The sequence below is a fragment of the Tachypleus tridentatus genome, chromosome 3 (genome assembly GCF_004210375.1).
Source record: "Tachypleus tridentatus isolate NWPU-2018 chromosome 3, ASM421037v1, whole genome shotgun sequence".
Lineage (NCBI taxonomy): Eukaryota > Metazoa > Arthropoda > Merostomata > Xiphosura > Limulidae > Tachypleus > Tachypleus tridentatus.
In genome coordinates, this window is record NC_134827.1 from 12,458,101 (window position 1) to 12,475,752 (window position 17,652).

Here is a 17,652-nt window from a genome sequence, read left to right on the forward strand (position 1 = left end):
GTCTTGAATTGGGGTATATTGTGTTATGACACCAGATTGAGTTTTTATTGGAGTACATTGTCTTATGACACCAGATTTAGTCCTGTATTGAAGTACTTTGTCTTATGACACCAGATTGGGTCCTTTATAAGAGTACTTTCTCTTGTGACACCAGATTGAGTCCTTTATTTGAGTATACTTTGTCTTATGACACCAGATTGAGTTTTTTTATTAGAATACTTTGTCTTATGACACCAGATTGAGTCCTTTATTTGAGTATTTTGTCTTATGACACCAGATTGAGTCCTTTATTGGTGTACTTTGTCTTATGACACCAGATTGAATCCTGTATTGGGATACTTTGTCTTATGACACCAGATTAAGTTTTTTATTTTAGTACTTTGTCTTATGACACCAGATTCAGTTTTTTTGAAATACTTTGTTTTAGGACACCAAATTAAGTGCTGTATTAGAGTACTTTGTCTTATGACACCAGATTCAGTTTTGATTTTAAGTACTTTGTCTTATGACACCAGATTGAGTGCTGTATTGGAGTACTTTGTGTTATGACACCAGATTGAGTTCTTTATTGGAGTACTTTGTCTTATGACACAAGATTGAGTCCTTTATTGGTGTACTTTGTGTGATCACACCAGATTGAGTCCGTTATTGGAGTACTTTGTCTCATGACACCAGATTGAGTCCATTATTGGAATACTTTCTCTCATGCCACCAGATTGAGTCCATTATTGGAGTACTTTGTCTTATGACACCAGATTGAGTCCTGTATTGGAATACTTTGTCTTATGACACCAGATTAAGTTTTTTATTAGAATACTTTGTCTTATGACACCAGATTAAGTTTTTTATTGAAGTACTTTGTCTTATGACACCAGATTAAATTTTTTATCGGAGTACTTTGTCGTATGACACTAGATTAATTTTTTATTGGAGTACTTTGTCTTATGACACAAGATTAAGGTTTTCATTTGAGTACTTTGTCTTATGACACCAGATTGAGTCCTTTATTGGAGTACTTTGTCTTATGACACCAGATTGAGTGCTGTATTGGAGTACTTTGTGTTATGACACCAGATTGAGTTCTTTATTGGAGTACTTTGTCTTATGACACCAGATTGAGTCCGTTATTGAAGTACTTTGTCTCATGACACCAGATTGAGTCCATTATTGGAGTACTTTGTCTCATGACACCAGATTGAGTCCATTATTGTAGTACTTTGTGTTATGACACTAGATTGAGTCCTTTACTGGAGTACTTTGTGTTATGACACCAGATTGAGTCCTTTACTGGATTACTTTGTCTTCTGACACCAGATTGTGTCCTTTATTGAAATACTTTGTCTCATGACACCAGATTGAGTCTTTTATTCGATTACTTTGTCTCATGACACCAGATTGAGCCCATTATTGGAGTACTTTTTCTTATGACACCAGATTGAGTCCATTATTGGAGTACTTTGTCTTATGACATCAGATTGAGTTCTGTATTGGGATACTTTTACTTATGATACCAGATTGAGTCCTTTATTGGAGTACTTTGTCTTATGACACCAGATTGAGTTCTTTATTGAAATATTTTGTGTTATTATACCAGATTGAGTCCTTTATTGGAGTACTTTGTCTTATGACACCAGATTGAGTCGTTTATTGAAGTATTTTGTCTTATGATACCAGATTGAGTCCTTTATTGGAGTACTTTGTCTTATGACACCAGATTGAGTCTTGTATTGAGGTACTTTTTGTTATGACACCAGATTGAGTCCTTTATTGGAGTATTTTGTCTTATGACACCAGATTGAGTCCTGTATTGGAGTACTTTGTCTTATGACACCAGATTAAGATTTTTTATTAGAATACTTTGTCTTATGACACCAGATTAAATTTTTTATTGAAGTACTTTGTCTTATGACACCTGATTAAATTTTTTATCGGAGTACTTTGTCTTATGACACCAGATTGAGTCCTTTATTGGAGTACTTTATCTTATGACAGCAGGTTGAGTCCTTTATTGGAGTACTTTGTCTTATGACACCCGTCAATTTTCGAATTAAGTCTCATGATTTGGCAGACTTGTTGTTAAAACACATGACTTGAATGTGAAGTAAATGTAAGACTCTACTCATTCCATTATGTCAAAGTTACTAATACAGAAGTTTATCATCCATTCATGTAAACCAAATATAAGACAAATGGGGTTTCAAAATAATATCTTTATGAAAAAAATCATAAATAAATGAAATATCATGAAGTAATTAATTTTGTAGTTGTTAGAGTTTGTTAAGAAAAAGGTATTAAACAGAATATCAACTTTATATTTCTGTGAAAGAATTTGGCTTGCATATTGTTTTTATGTTCGCTATTTAATATATATATTCTTATTAATGTTGCCTGCGGAGTTAAAATTATAATTATAGTGCAACACTTTTGTTGACCTCACTCATCCTTTGAAAAACGGCAATTTTCTCTTCTTCACTTAAACGGATTTCAATAGACAGGTCACAGTTATATAATGAATGTACCAAAATACGTGAGTAGCTGCACACAGTTTTTATTTTGTGCTGACTTTGGATTTTTTAGTGGTTGTTGTTGTCTCTCTTTACATTTTGGTTAAATAATATTTTCATTGGAAAGGTACTTACCGTTCAAAAGAAACTATTGATGCTATATAATATATCATTACACAAATTGTAACTTTGGGATTTCTTCTTATGAAGTTTATAAGGCCTAATATAAACTTGATTTGTAAGTTGTTTACGTCTTAAAAGCCTATATGTTCAGATATTCAGTTTGAAACGCATATGTTTTTATATTAAATATGGTAATTTATTGAGTTGAAAAAGAAATAAATTTTCATTTATGAGATCATGTGTTTGTGTGGATAATTACTACTAATCCTCCCATTTCCGTATCACCTAAACGAAAATTCACGTCTGCACTCGAGCAACAGTACAATTATATAATATCGTATGTTCTGCAGATAAAATATTAACATATGTTATTTCACATAATAAGGTCGATCACTGATTAGTTGTTCCGTTCTTTAAAAGACTATTTGTAATTCAACAAAAAGTTTGACAATTCTGTTGGAAGTTTGCCATCTCTATGTTTACCAATTAAGAACTGTTTTAGAAGGAGATAAACGGGCGTACGTGGTGTTTGGTAAATGTTGTGAAAACACTTTTCCTATCTTTTTTTGAATAATTAATAATAAAGTGCGGAGAATATTTGTCGTTTTATGTTCACTTCATTTTAATGTATATGGAATTTTGACATTTTCAGTTATATTAATTAAAGGGGATGATTTCGTTTTATAATCAGTCTTCCACTGGTTCCATAAAAATAAATATTACTGTTTAAACTGATTTGAAGATAGTTTACTATACGTCCATAATTACACTGTGTAATAGGTAATAAGTTTTATCATATAATCTTGCACGACACATATTATTCCAAACTATGTTATACCATGTTGACAAAAAACCAAATTAATCTTCGCATAGTATTTGGAAAACAATTAACTATAAAACCTAAAACCATAATAGAAAACCAAAGATGTTTCTGATAAATTAATGTTCAAGACATACACTTTTGCATATAGCAAATAACTCATCTCAAAAGAGTATTACAACGATAATGGAAACCTAAAAGCATGAACACAGCACTAAGAACAGTTCATCGAATCACTGGGTGTCTGAATACATCAATTGGTATGAAGGATCTCATCGCTAAGTGTACTTTGCACAAAGTCGCCTTAGAAACTTCTTTCTATATGAGTCCAGAACAGGTATAGAAAATGATGTGACTAAAATGGCTCACTACTTGGATCAATGTAACTTATACATTTATTAGGATTCCATTAGCCACTTACATGACTGTTATTTTTCAGGAAGAAACTCTGATATTGGAAAAACAAATATCCGTTAACAGTTTTTGAACAATGGCTCCAATTTAAAGTAATCATTTATTCTTCTAAGAGATTTTTAACACTCAACGTTTCGTACAGGGTATTTTTTTCATTTCTTACTAACTGTTAGAAAATAATTTACATGCAATCGAGAAACGTTTAAATAACTATATATAAATATTTAAAGACTTGTCGAACAAATATATTCTTATACTAATTACTACATATTTTTATTATAATACACGTAATGATTCCTTTAATCTTTATTCAAATATTCCATTATATAAATATTAATAATAACCAAATTAAATAAAACACTTAAGAACAAACATTTTAAAATCTCTTGCTCAAAAGGTTTAGGTTTTGCCTTAACAGTTTTTTTTTCAACCAAGATGTAAAAATAAAATTTTAAAAAAACGTATGGTTCCAACACGACATGGTGGTTAGAGCCCTTGATTCGAAATCTGAGGGTCGTCGGTTCGAATCCTCATTCCACCAAACATGCTCTCAGCCGTGGGGTCCTTTTTAAGTGACGGTTAATCTCATTATTTATTGATAAAAAAGTAGCCCAAGAGTTGGCGGTGGGTGGTGATCACTAGCTGCCTTTCCTCTAGCCTTACATTGCTAAATTAGTGACGGCTAGCGCAGATAATCCTCAAGTAGCTTTGCGCGAAATAAAAAAACAAAGCAAAACAGACGCGAGGCTGATGTATTCGTTGTGATGTGTTATATGATACTTAAACAATAATCTACTATACTTTAAGCTTCTGATTTGAAATCAATAATTTAAAAAATGCATAACTTTTTTCTTGTTGCATGTTCAGACTAATCGCAATTATTTCATCATCTTATTGGTTCAATTCATTGTCTTGACTATGGGAACAGTGATTAGTGTTTCTATATGCACTCACAAGGAGAAAGAAACATTTTGGGCCTGTGGATATACTATTATGATCGCTTATAAACAAGAAGATAATTGTTCTCTCTTCACTAACTACTTATATTTCGTTCTATCTCGTATTTATACGTCTTAGCCTGTACTGTGTGAATTAACTGGCTAAGTCTTGTTGCTTAACTGAGCTATATCTAAAAAGATTTCAAGTCACTTTAGCCACTTTCACAATGTCACTCCCTCTGAAACACTTTTGTCACTTCAACACCATGAACAGCAGTACAGTATAAAGTACAATACAGTGTTAAATACAGTACAGTATAATGTACAGTACAGTGTAAAGTACAGTAGAGTATAAAGTACAGTACAGTGTAAAGGGTAAAACAAATTAAGTTGATGCATGATAGTTTATCATCAAAATATTTGACTAAACAACAGCAATCATTTCTAAAGAATGAAAATGTCAGTTAAGTGATGTCACATATTACGTTCTCAATGCCTTGAATGACACTACATAAGGAAGATTTTGCACATTAGAGTGCTGCTCGCTTACATATAGTCCATGTATGTCATAATTTAACAAGAGCCGCAAAAGAAACTATGTAATCTTCGAAAATAAGATGAACAGCAAGCGGGCTAATCCTGTTTGATGATTAAGGAGACCAAAGATGGATGCTTCAGTTGTATTTCTTTGCTTGAAGTGAAGCCTAAAGCTACCCAATGAGATATATATCTGTGCTTTACCCATTTCGGGTCCGCAATATACCGTTTTAACAACTGCGTAAGTTTTAACTGCTGTGTTATTAAGATATAAGACAATATAAACGACTAGAAATTAAAGATAAGAGATAAACCATTTTTCCCACTACAAAAATATCCGATTGCGTAGTTTTCATTTTTGATATCCCTTTTTTTTGTTTTAAATGTTTTGTAATTATTTAACATTAAAGTTAGCTACTCCTAACCTGAAAAGTCAAACTCTTTGATTTCATTTTATAATTTAAGTATATCATAGTACAATATAACTTGCTAACTACAAAGCCAAAGTATTATCATGTGTCTCACAAATAGCACGTGACCTATAATGCCAAAATCGCTCTCCGCACTTTTTGATTGCAGCTGCGTCATAGGAGTGAAGGTGAATCCCGGTATTTGGTAGGATAACAGCAACAGAAGAGATGGCAGTGAATGTTGTTGACTAGTTTTCTGCTCTATAGTCTATCAGTTCAATATTTTAAAAAATGCGCAAAAAGATCTTACGTAACTCTACGTGAAAATTGTATATATACAAACAGCATCGCCAGGTGGTTAAGGCACTCGACTCGTAATCTGAGGGTCGTGGGATCGAATTCCCGTTCCTCCAAAGATGCTCGTCCTTTCAGTCATGGAGACGTTATAATGTGACGGTCAATTCCGTTATTCGTTGGTAAAAGAGTAGCAAAGAGTTGGCAGTTAGTGGTGATAAGTGTAATGGTATGTATGTTTGGTGTGACGGGGATTCCAAGCTTAAGGACAACATTCTATATACCTTATGAGCCTCATTTAGCATATTATTAGAACATATTGTTTAAGATCGGTTATTTAAATTATACATTTATATAACTCAAAGAGAATGGAAAACCTTAACTATACTTTCTTTTCAAACGAAACAACTCATCATATTAGTATTTGCCCTATGCCTGAGAAAACAACAAGAGATTTTACAAGAATTGCAAAAAACAACTAATTTACAAACTCTTGACTCTTTTAGCACAATAGTTATGTAGAATATCCAGTCTCTGATTTATTACATAACTTAAGTTCCGTGTTTTTTGTGTTAAATAATGTATTCTCGAGAAAAATCGTTTTGTTATTATGCACAATTAATACATCAACTTCGGATTTTCGATAGTTTCCGTCAGAGATCATTTAAAAGAGCATTTTCTCTACCTTTGTCACTATTAGCAATTACACAGTTTTTAATCACTCTTTCATACCTTGGCTGAACTGTTATCTTACAACTTAAAACGTGTGTAAATTTCACACAATTTTCGAATTTCTTAATCATTAACTGATAATAAAAATGCATTAAGAACACGCTTTCATAAAGTAACACGTTTAACTATAACTGTACTGTTATAGACAAAACAAAATCTGTTGAATGTTGAAGTTTCTCGAAATGTATTACTATAATTAGTAAAACTCATTAGTTTTGTTAACACTGCAAGTTCCCAATATTTTTCATTTTAAAATATGATTGTGTGTAGAACAGTTGGCTTAAGTTTGTTATTCTTGTTTCAAATTGCTTTTCTCTCTCAACACTTCTAATCATATTTTCTTACACCGACATCTTGTAAAACTTTGGTATTTTCAATGGTTCTATTCATATGAGGCGAAGTTTTCACTATGTCTTACACAATAGTTCTATTCTATTGTGGCATGCGATTTTTTTTTAAATTCTAAAGACTTTTTGTTTTTCTTTCAATACTTCACTAAGAACTGCATGAATGGTATTTATAGAACTGTCGCCACAGTGACGTTTCTCCTTCCAGAAGTTAGAGTGTTTAGCGTGCCTGCTTGGTTTCAGCTAGACCACTTCAGTGTGTATTATATTCTATTGTGAAGCTCTCCATCATTTGTCCCTAGTTAAATAACAAACGAACTGTTTGTCTCACCGCAACACTGAACACATTAACATAAGATTTATCTTTGTGGTAGCATGAACGTTTTTTTCGTAGTGAAATGAACAACCTAATTTCATAGCAACTTAAATATAACGTCTTCAATATCATTGATAATACGTATATAAAGTAAGGTTTTAGCGTATAAAAACTCATATTTTAACTTCTTTTGACTTTGGTTCTGTATTTTACTCATTGTCATTGAAAAACACTGACCTTTTAATCATTCAGTTAAGTTTCTTATCACTAGACAAGTGATCAGTTTTCTCTGAATTTTATGCAGTAGACAAGAAACAGTTCTAACCACTAAAATGCTACTTTCTCTTGTCTTAAGCACACAGTCTACGACACGTTTGCCTATTTATAACATTTCTTTTAATTTAAGTGTACGTTTCTAAAATTTATTTAGTGTATTACAGTCAATTTCTCATTCAAGATATGCACAGTAAGCCAGCAAATTATATAGTCGTAACTTTCTCAAAAGTCACCTGGAGACTCAACAATGAGCTTAAGGCACTAAGATCCGGGATTCGATCCTCACGGTAAGCAGAGTGCAGGTATGTCATTGTGGGTCTTTGTACTAAAACAAAACACCCAAACGCTTTTGAGAATGTTTAAGTCAATAATTTTGTCAGCAAGCTAAAATTTTGTAGTCTTAATCTTACATTATTATCCTTTTTTAGGTCGGTATAAATATATGTGTCAGAAAGTAGATGCCTAAAGGTGAGTTATCAACAAACATATACTCACATATACGGATGTTTTCATCAAAAGCAAGTCAGTTACAACAAGAAAGTACGAAGGTATTTAATGGTAAGACATATATGACTGATTAGCACACTGTTGACATGTTTAACTGTTCAAAAAGATAAAAACATAAACGTACAAAAGGTAGTTGACCTTAAAAAGTATCCATTTTTAAGCGTTCGTACTCAAACACTTAAATATTATACAATAAAACCGTAATTTATCCCGAAACTAAATTAGCTGGACTTCGCATATAAGACACAAATATTTTGAATGATAAAAAGTCACTTTGAAGGATAGAAATGCAAGAGATGAGGACATTTCAGGTGACATACTCGTCACATGTTTTTAGTGCGCTAACAAAATTTTGTACACCATTCTACGATTAAGCCCAGCAGACCAGTAATATTGCACAAGAGATGCCTATTTACTGTAGACCCCTTTATCGCTCATTTCTTCTCCAACTGTTACTTGTTCTATTTATCGACACTACGCTTTATTTCTGTAATAAAATATTACTCTTGTTTTTCATAAGGGTAAAATAAATATTCTGCTACACCCTTTCTTTCTGTTTTGTAGTCTAACTTCATTAGCCTAACAATACCGTTAAAAACTTTCTTTAGACCAAAATAAACTGCAAAATTATTGTTCTGTTTCATATTTTAAATGCACTTAACTTCAATGACGTTTGTTTGTTTATAATTAAGCACAAAGCTACAATATGGCTATCTGTGCTCTGCCCACTACAGGTATCGAAACCTGGTTTTTAACGGTATGAGTCTACAGACATACCACTGTGCCACTAGTGGGCTTTGTTGACATAAACACGAAAATACTGTGAAGGGTAAAAGTAAAATCAAGCTAAAATATACAATCTCATTTTAACTAATCTGACAAAACTTGTTCTCAAAACCAAACAATATGAATTTTCAAAGTATTACTATTCAAATATAGTTTCGTACATTAATTTTTATAGATAACACTGCTTTATTACTGACTATTATACATCATTCCGTATTAAAGTAAACAATTCATTAATAATAATAAAGACGCAAGGTAACTAGCGAATGTTTTGTCATTTAAACTTGCAGAAATCAAAAGTTTTAGATCCGACTGTAATATGGGGTGGACAGAACAAATGATTTACCCTAAACATTAGCGACTCTAATAAAGCATTATGCCTTTAAAAGTTTTAGGCCTCGATTCAAATCAGTTTTGAGTGGAAGTCTTTATATAAAAACAGATTTAACAAATTAAAATGGAGCTTTGATACAGCGCCACCTGTTGCTTAACCTTTTACAAGTTGCTCATGATAACAAGTGTACTGGTTTCAGGCAGTTTATCATTTAAAATGAATATTAATCCAAATAAGTACAAATTAAATCGCATTAGTGATGATTTTATTAGCAACAGGTATTTTATACTTACAAAATAAATATACGGGAGACTATTATAGTCAAATGTGAAGCCTCTCTACAATATGATTTTAAACATAAAAAAACTAAAATGTATTTAAATATGAGCTTCCTACCTGTTTAGAGCTAAACTAGAAACTAATTTGGTAATGAATATAGGTAATTAAATATACTTTTCTTACATGTTCTTGCTTAAGAACATTGGAATGCTTAGTTTTATCATATGCGTACCTTCATTATTAATGATATTCGCGATATAAACTATCTATGGCGATACACAAAAATTGACAAATTACATAGTAAAAAAATGCTTTACGATTTCAAAGTAAAATATGTAATAATGTTGAAATATTGAAAAAAGTTATTCAAAATTATAGTCCAAAATAAACATAAATAAGTTATTCATTTATTTTACAAATATTGTAAATATTACTTAGGAGAATACTTTGTTCTTACATTAACATAAGATTAAGATAAACATTTCAAAAAAGGTTCAGTATACATTTGTTAAGAATTAAAAAGGGCCCTGGTGGCAGCTAAAACCACCAGGTTCTACAGAAGTTGCTATGCTGAAGATATTAGCGGTAGTTAAATGTTTTATAAACGTTATAGTCTGACTTTATGTAGCTATTTAAACGTATGTTTCATAAACTGTTCATTATTTTATTCGCATAATAAGGGTAGGGTGTGATACTTAAATTGAACAGTTGTTACTTTGGTTGCGAAAATTCAAATAACGTTTCCTTATGTTTCAGTATTAACTACATCGTTTTTGTTTGTTTTTTCCTTAGGGTATTCAAAGTGTATAAAAAGTGAGAAAAAAAGCATCGTCAGGTTACGTTATCGAGCAGTCAATGTTTAGCGAGTTAGGCTTAGACAGCGTTTACACATAACTATAAAATATAATTATAGCCTTCTGTCTCAAGGATCCTTTATTAACAAGACATTTTGACACGCGCTTACTTGCCTTGCAACTAACACACAACCCCCCTAACCCCACACCCACGGCTAGGGGTTAAAGGTGAGAAAGTCTCACCGCCCCACCTACCACTGCCATCCATGGCATGTCGAGTGGAGCAAATATGAAGGCGGGTGATTGCACGAGGTGAGCTCACGAGCATGAGCAGGTGGATGTTATCAGTGGAGGGTTGCTCCATCAGATTTGTGGTGTAGCATTGTGTTGAAGGTAAAATGTTCTGGGGTGTAGGCTCAGCCCAGACCAGCTGGCGATGAATTGTTTGAGTTCGCACTTTCACTGTATAAACCAAGGCGTTATTAGCGTTTTTAGGCATAATTTTCAAGTTGTGATGTCATGACAGTGGACTACTGATGAAATGTAGTGATTACAACGAAGACAATTCTTCAACTGCTAGTATCTAGTGTACTCATTGTAGATAAATGTTCAACTTACATTCTTTCTTCACAGCCTTATGCCTTAGAGTAACACTTCCCTTGTTAACAATAGCCCACGAATATAGAAGAATAGACAAAAGTCAGTAACTTATTATCATTTCAGATACATATGAACTTTGTCGTTTTCGTTACATTATAATATTCAATAAAGCTTGTGCAAATTGCATCTTATTTATAACGTTTTAAAGAAAAAGTATTCAGTAAACAGGTTTTCTCTTTGCTCATTTTTGACGACTGAACCTGTTTATATGTTTCAAATAAGCGTCGATTGTCCTTCGAATTGTTTCAACAACCATTTATTTCGGGAAATAAATTTTTGCTGAGTTTTAGCGACTTCTTGGTGGTTGATAAGATTTATTATCATCATCTGAATACATGTGTTTTTAATTAGACTCTACTTTAACAGAATCTATAAAACCTGGATATAATATATCATACTGTTATAACTTTTTATATCTTGTAAATCTACAAGATAGCTGTTTATTTAATGTTTTTTCAGTGTTTTTAATCAGTATTCAACATTGTTTTATTTCCTTTATTTTTAAATATTTTCTCTATATAATAATCTTTTTAAAAAATGTTGTGAAAAACTACTATTATATATTAACGTTTTTACGATACATCCTTTGAGAGAAAATTGCTTGTTATAGATAACAAAGAAAATTGTGGCTAGGATAACTCAGTTAATGATTGCTAAACAGATTAAAAAAGATAAACGAACACAATTACGTTCCTTTTCTATTGAAACTGAAACTGCTAATTTTATATAGTGTTATAAATCGTACTTTGTACTTCAGACGTGCAGAGGTATTCATATTTGTTTTTTACTTTTGCTAAACAAATAAATAAAATTCCATAGATCCATCAGCAATCTAATTTAATACTCGGCCTTTCAATAAAATATGGATGTTTTAATTTAAGTGCCATCTGTAATTAAACCTCTACAGACCTTATTTCCTGATTAGAAATGATATGAATTATAATATGTCCTAGGTTACATTTATTTTCAAGGAAAAAAATCAGTTTAAAGTTGTTGTTTTTTCTAAATACATTTACGTTTAACAGTGTGGTAATGGAAGGTTTTGTTCAAGGGCAAGTCATAAACAGAAAATGCACACAGATATGAGTCATAGATTTTTTTTCGACAAGCTTGAAACGAAACACACTGAATCTTCTCATATTTCATGCTGAGCTGTTTTTTTGATGAGACGCTATGAAATGATATAGAAACTTTCTTATAGAATAACAAAATTGGAAAGATATATAGAATAACTAAAAACGATAGAATATTATGATTTTATGCTAATAGTTCAATACTGTTGTTTATATCTTCTGAGAGAGAAAAATTATGAGTATCATTTCTATGAAATTATACAGATTCGGACTTGTTTATTTTTTATGATGTATGACTGTTTATCGCAAGTGCGTGTCAAAGAATTATTCTCTCACTGTTTCAAAATTCTAGTTTCTTACAGTACGCTCTTAAATATATTCATCATTCAAATTATGATATTTTCTTCCAATAGAAAATATACTGAGTTTCGAGTTTCAGTCAGTCTTCAAATAAAAACAAGAATAAATTATGAGTTGTCCTCACTTGAGATAACTGTCATTTATGACGTATTAAAATGTGCTTATTTTAACTTAACGCTTTATTTTTAACTGTACATTCGATTAATAATATTGGAAATAGAGTGTTAAAGTTATGTATCCTGATATCTAAAACGAATTCAGCTTTTCAAGAACTATTTATTTTGTTCCTTATGAATTTGTTTTATAAAACATGGTGAAGAACGTTTATTGGAAGCGCTTAATAATGATGTTTATAACTTTTTCATCCTTACTCTAATTTATACCTGATTATCTTTGTGGTAAAAGATTAGCCCAAGAGGTGGTGATTGATGATGCTATCACTTTAAAATTAGGAATGACTAACTCAAGTAAATATTCTATAGCTTAGTTCGAAATTGAATAAACAATCAAATTGTCACAAGTTTTCTAGAAAGAAAAGAAAATACTGCTTGAAAGAAATAAGGTATCAACCACGTGATACAGATTTTTAATAATTCTCACATATTTAATCTTCAAGCCAAAGTTCGCTCTTTGTTTATTATTCAGTGAGAATGTTGTTTGCAATTCACATGTTAAGAAGAAAATACATACTGACTGTTGGAAAGTTAGATTTAGAACAGTTAGAAACACTCATCATCGTTCTGTTTGACAGTCTAGTTCAAAATTTAATCCACTTTTTGTTTAAAAATGTAGCAAGAATTGAATAAAATATTTATATTCTGACTAACGATTAAAGTTTAGACTGTGCAATCAGAAAGTTTGTGTTTTTAAAGCTGGTATAAGTTAATGGGACGGATAAATGATCTACAACTATAACAAAGTTTAAATTTGAAGTTGCTATATATATGGATGCGGTTTTCTTTAAGTACACGACACATATGATTTAATTACGGATATCCGGAAGTTTTTAAGACCAATATTTAAAACCAACAAATTGTACACAAACTAAGAATGAAAGTTAGTCCAATTTAGTTTAATACATCAGGCAATGAATATCTGATCTTCATGTAATCTACTTTGGATACTATAAATAAGTAAGTTTCATAATTTTTTAAAACTTACCAAATATAGGTTTCTCTGCATAATACAAAGGAGAAGACAAGTGCAGTTTCTAGTTTCTACACTCTTCCTATTTCATTAGGATTGTAACTACATTATTTATTAATGGAAACACATTCTGTACTATTTATAAGTAAAATGAATATAATGCTAAAATCATTACACAACAAATAGTGTTTCGGTGTCCTCTGACACCATCTTCTGGACGCAAAAATTATGTAGGATCTTTTTTAAGAGCAACTCCCTGTTTTTAATAACTGTTTATTGTTTATAATGATTTTAACGTTATATTCCTTTCAATTATAAATAGTTGTTTTACACAAGTGTCATTTTTAATTCACTTACATTCTCTACGAATGATATCCCTTTATAAATTCCCTTTTCTCAGCCAGAAATGTAGATATTAATCTGTTAAATTTGTTACATAATTAACTGCTTGGTTACTTACTATCCTTTTCGATTTAATTTTAGCTCTTAAGGTTCCTTAAGACAGATATTATCGTACTTAGACACATTTGGTAATGTTGCAAGATTTTAAGCAAAGCAGTTTACTTAATAATAAAAGGAATGTGATATACTTGTCATTTCATATTAATTTACGTGTTCGTTGTTGTACCTAGATTTTAAAATTTCTACTGTACTATTCAATATATGTAATTTACTACTCACTTTATGACGTATTTGTATAATAAGCTGAACTTGATCTTTCCATATGCATAACTTCAGAAATTCAGTCAGCTATTGTAAAACTATACTACCACTTGAATGCTACAGTTTAGATAATACCAGAAAGATCATGAACATTTTTATTAATAGCAAAATAAAAAAAATGTTTGAAAACTATTAATACATTATTACTAACATGCCTTATATAAATGATGTATTCGATTTCATAAATAATTTACAAACTTAGTATCTGATATTTCGTTAATTCTAATTGCAGATACAAAGAGAAATGAAACAACTTTTAACTAAATGTTTTATTACAGCTAAGCACTCTACATTATTTACTCGTTAATTATTTGGCATTAATTTAAAGCGTTTGGGTTTGAATTTCGCGCAAAACTATACGAGAGCTACCTGCACTAGTCGTCCCTCACTTTGTAGTATATAGTGTCTAGAGGGAAGACAGCTAGTCATCACCACCCACTTCCAACTCTTGGGCTACTCTTTTACCAAAAAATAGTAGGATTGACCATCACATAATAGCGCCCCCACGGCTGAAAGAGCGAACATGTTTGGTGCGAAGGGAATTCCACCCTGCAACCCTCAGAATGTGAGTCGAGCACCCTATCCATCTAGCTATACAGGGCAAATTTAAAGTGCATTTTTATGATTTTTGCTTAAAACCATATGATGCTAAGCCTCAATCTAATGTAATTGAGTTAATCGCAGCGCTCCAAGAGGCAAGGTTGTTAAAAACAAAGGAAGCTGTACTAGTGCTGCTGGCTACTGCCCAAGCATGCTATTGTTTAAACCCGTGTGGGCATTATAACGTGATGTTCAATCCCACTGTCCGCTGGTAAAAAAAGTCGCCCACTAGTTAGCGGTTAGTGATGTTGACTGTCTTCTCTCTAGTCTATTACTTCAGATTTAGGAACTGGTAGCGCAGATAGCCTTCAAGTAGCTTTGAGTAGCTCCCAGAAACACAGCTTATAACGATAAATACTTGTTCTCGATACTTGGTTTCAAATTGTTATTGAATTCTCAAGACAGCTGGTATGGGTATTAGCACTTTAATTAAAATAAAGTACAAAACAATGTTTTTTAACCTGAAGATGACCCAAGAATGTTCAAACGTTGTTTTCTGCTTTATTAGTAAGTGTTAATACCGATATCAGCAGTTCTGAGATATTTATATGCAAAAACGGCTCGTTTGGGTTAAGAAAATATTTTACATAGAAGAGCGAACAACGTTTCGACCTTCTTCGGTCATCGTCAGGTTCACATTGTTCGCTCTTCTATGTAAAATATTTTCTTAACCCAAACGAGCCGTTTTTGCATATAAATTTCTCAACAAGTGGGTTTCTCGACATCACTGAGTTCTGAGATACATTTTTATAACACTAAAAATTTATTTTCTATAACCAGAGCGGACACGGTACGAATAACCCATTGTCCAGCTTTGTACTTAAGAACAAACAATACTTTGTGTGAAACTGAAAACAAACAAACCATTAACTAGCTGATGGTCAATTTCCTTTTTTTAAATCCTATTTTTATTTTCTACTACTTTATTACATTTTTGCTTTCGGGATCTAACTGGTCAAACTAAAGGTTTAACCCACTGTAACTTACTTCAAAGTAAGGATCTTGTTAACAACTAAAACTACTAGAATTATAGCAACTAAAAAAAATCATATTTATGCTAAGTGTATAATATAAAAAATTGCTTATCAAAAATAAAAGTGTATTATGTTTAGATTCATGAGGTATAAACAAGAATATAAGTTAACGTTTGAAAGATAAGAATTACAGGACGCTTACGTGAGTTGTAGTCATTTGTATCTAGACAGTTGAAATTATATAAATTATCTATCGATTTATGTGAACCAGCTCCTACATTAAAATGCGATTAAATGATCATTAAGGTGGAAATACGTGTGTTGAACATGAGCAATACATAGAGTCAAAAAATAAACAATAAGTCAATAAGTGAAGCTCAGAACACAATATTTCAATTCCATTTTTTTTATTTCAGTTTTATAAAATTCTTCAGTAAGAAATGTACAACGCCAAAGTGTTCATTGTTTCAAGTTGATATACAATTCAGCTTAGTCAGGGTGTAGGAGATGATCCGGTGGTTCAGACACTCGATTCCCAATGTGTGAATTACAGGTTTGAATTCCTTTGCCGAAAATATTCGTCCTTTAAGCTGTTGAAGAGTTATAATGTGACGGTTAATCCCACTATTCGTTGTTCAAGATTTGAATGTGTGTGGCATTAGGTAGCTGTCTTCTCTCTAGATTGTCATTTCAAAATCATGGACGAGTAGCACAAATCACTATCGAACTTCAAAAAAACAAACTGTGCAAACGTTTCGAGGTAAGAAAACATTACTTTGAAAATGAGGCAAAAAGATTCAGCTTTTCGATTATTTTCTTGCATATATAAACAAAATAAAAAAGAATACGTTTCAAATATAGTAATATAGTCTTTAAACAGCAATGTAGATATTTGTTCTTTTTGTGATGATTGAAAAGTTACAATGGATGCATGTAAATAGAACAGCCTCTAAGGCTAATCCTAAAATGTAAAATGTAAGAAATATTTTGCGTACTGACAGAATGCGCCACTTCTAGCATGTCTGACCAACGCGGATTGCTGTCCTCCTCCCTATTAGCTACTGATTGAAACTGAAGACGCAGATATATTGTTACCTGTTATATGTTTTGGGATACTGTTATCGTGAGCTTAACATGGCGAGGTGGTTAGGGCACTCGACTCGTAATCTGAAGGCTGCGGGTTCGAATTCCCGTCACATCAAACATGCTCATTCTTTCAGCCATGGGAGTGTTACAAGTGACGGTCAGTCTCAATATTCGTTGGTGATAACTAGCTGCCTTCCCTCTAGTATTACACTGCTGAATTACGGATGGCTAGCGCACGTAGCCCTCGTATAGCTTTGCGCGAAACTAAAAACAAACCCTTACAGTGATGAACGCAGTATTCGAAAATAAGTGTGGTAGTATTTAATAATTACTAGGTCCAGCATGGTCAGGTGGTCAAGGCGTTCTACGCGTAATCTGAGGGTCACGGGTTCGAATCCCCGTTACACCAAATATGTTCACTCTTTCAGCCGTAGGGGCGTTATAACCTAACGGTCAATTCCACTCTTCGTTGGTAAAAAACAGCCCAAGAGTTGGCGGTGAGTGTTGTTGACTAACTACCTTACCCCTAGTCTTACAGTGCTAAATTAGGGACGGCTTGCGCAGATAGCCCTCGTTTATCTATGCGCGAAATTAAAAAACAAACAAATACTTAACAATT

At 32.1% G+C, this 17,652-nt stretch overlaps 1 long non-coding RNA gene across 15 annotated transcripts in view; it reads left to right on the forward strand.

Annotated features, from left to right (window-relative positions):
- LOC143246369 (uncharacterized) overlaps nucleotides 1-17,652 on the forward strand; it is a 372,922-nt gene that overhangs the window by 121,365 nt on the left and 233,905 nt on the right. The window contains exon 2 of one of the 15 annotated variants that reach the window (XR_013025938.1): nucleotides 8,140-8,269. The exons of the other annotated variants lie outside the window; for them this stretch is intronic. This is a non-coding gene — a long non-coding RNA (uncharacterized LOC143246369). The remainder of the gene's footprint in view (nucleotides 1-8,139; nucleotides 8,270-17,652) is intronic. 15 annotated transcript variants of the gene reach the window in all.